Source organism: Pteropus alecto, unplaced genomic scaffold (genome assembly GCF_000325575.1).
Source record: "Pteropus alecto unplaced genomic scaffold, ASM32557v1 scaffold52, whole genome shotgun sequence".
NCBI lineage: Eukaryota > Metazoa > Chordata > Mammalia > Chiroptera > Pteropodidae > Pteropus > Pteropus alecto.
In genome coordinates this window covers 1105244-1107052 of record NW_006433941.1, presented here as the reverse complement: position 1 = coordinate 1107052, position 1809 = coordinate 1105244, and the positions used below count along the sequence as shown (strand labels likewise).

The 1809-nt window shown below is 32.5% G+C and overlaps 1 pseudogene; it reads left to right on the top strand.

Annotated features, from left to right (window-relative positions):
- Positions 1-1248: 1248 nt before the first annotated feature.
- Positions 1249-1367, top strand: LOC112477086 (annotated as a pseudogene).
- The last annotated feature ends 442 nt before the right edge of the window (positions 1368-1809 follow it).

Genomic DNA, 1809 nt, shown 5'->3' with positions numbered 1-1809 from the left:
GATATCAATTTCTTCTCTTTATTACAGATTTTATGTCTACATGGAAACTTTTGGGAAATATTTGTCAAATTAAAATACTACAGTAAATTATCCTTTGTTCTTTACAAGCTGACATTAAATATATACGTATATAATATATATAATATATTATATATTATATAAATTTATACATGTAAAATTTCAACTTGTCCATATAAATAAATGATCAGTTTTAGAGAAAAAACAAACATAGGTTTAACCAGAAGTGAAAGCTACTTTCTCTAAGAACGCTATCCCCAATTTACCAAGTGTTTTTGTTTCCTTTGTGTTCAGGCTACTACTCCCCTGTGCAGCATTAGTTGACTGTAACAAGGACCATTTTTGCTCTGGGAGCTGAGTAGATCCACTAAACTAATTAGACAATGGACAGCTGACTTTAGGGAATGAGCCTGTGACATTGTTCAATGTCAGTGACACATTTTTTTTTCTTTTGGTATTCATAGATAATCTATAGGCTAGAATTTGGAATTGATTAGAGTTTGATTGTGATATTCTTTTGGATAATGTTCATGCCACACAATAGTTAATTTGAAATTAAGTTTAAATATCTAATTTATGATATCTATATGCTTTAGAAATCACTCTATCAATAATATAAGAAAACTGTTTTTTGGTTCTTCTGGAATAAAATCAATTAATTGTTGTTAGAGATTATCCCTGGGAACAAATTTGAGGACCCTTGTTATACCACTTCTTTGTAGGGCATATTAAGTATAAAGTTAATCTATCTTGAACTCTTTCCAAAGAGGTTAATCACCTCATTATAAGGTAATTTTACCTAGAAAGTAATCCCCTGTAATAGCTAATTGGAACTAATTAGATACTTTCCATTGCTTCTTGCTCCACCCAAGCTTTAGTTACTAATGCCGTTCCTTGAATACATATTCTTATATGGATATGTTCTGCATTATTTTCTGATTGAATTTAATTCTAACATATTAACCTTAAATGGCAGATTTACTTTTTTTCAAAAAAGGTTCCCTCACATATATTTTTCTTTGAAGAAAAAAATAAACTCTCACTTGCAACATTTTGAAGTTTGTATTCTGTGCTTTATGTTTCTACATGACCAGCGTTTTTACAACATAAAGAATCTTACTTAAGCAACTCTCAACATCTTCTATGTTCGTATGTACTAGCCTTAAAATATAAAGAAAATGTTTCCTTAATAGATAAAATTTCTGAGGGAAATTAGAAAGTATAAGTACAGTCTACAGCCATGCCACCCTGAACAAACTTGATCTTGTCTGATCTTGGAAGCTTAGCAGTGCCGGGTCTGGTTAGTACTTGGATGGGAGACCACCTAGGAAAACCAGGTGCTGTAGGCTTAAAAAACAAAATAGAAAATAAGGGATTGTAAACTGATAAGGTGCTTGCAATCTGTGAGGTCAACCAAGGGTTGCCTCACCTAATAAATAAATAAATAAATGAATGAATAGATAAATAAATAAATAAATAAATACCTTGAGTGAGCCAAAGGTTTTGTAATCAAAGAAGCATCCTACCTCTCCCCACCTACCCCATCATTCCATAATCCTCTCGTACTGGGCAGAACTGTTTTTTGAGCTGATTGTAGCATTGCATTTCTCAAGGAGTTTTAATTGTGTCAGGATCAGCTGAAGTATTTTTTAAATATGCAAATTTCTATGCCCAGTGTTTGTCTAATTGAATCAGATATCTGAGAGCAGGGCCCAGGAACCTGCAAGTAGCCCAAACACATGATTGTTCACAATCATTCAAATATTCCACAACATGGTGACCTGGAGTTGG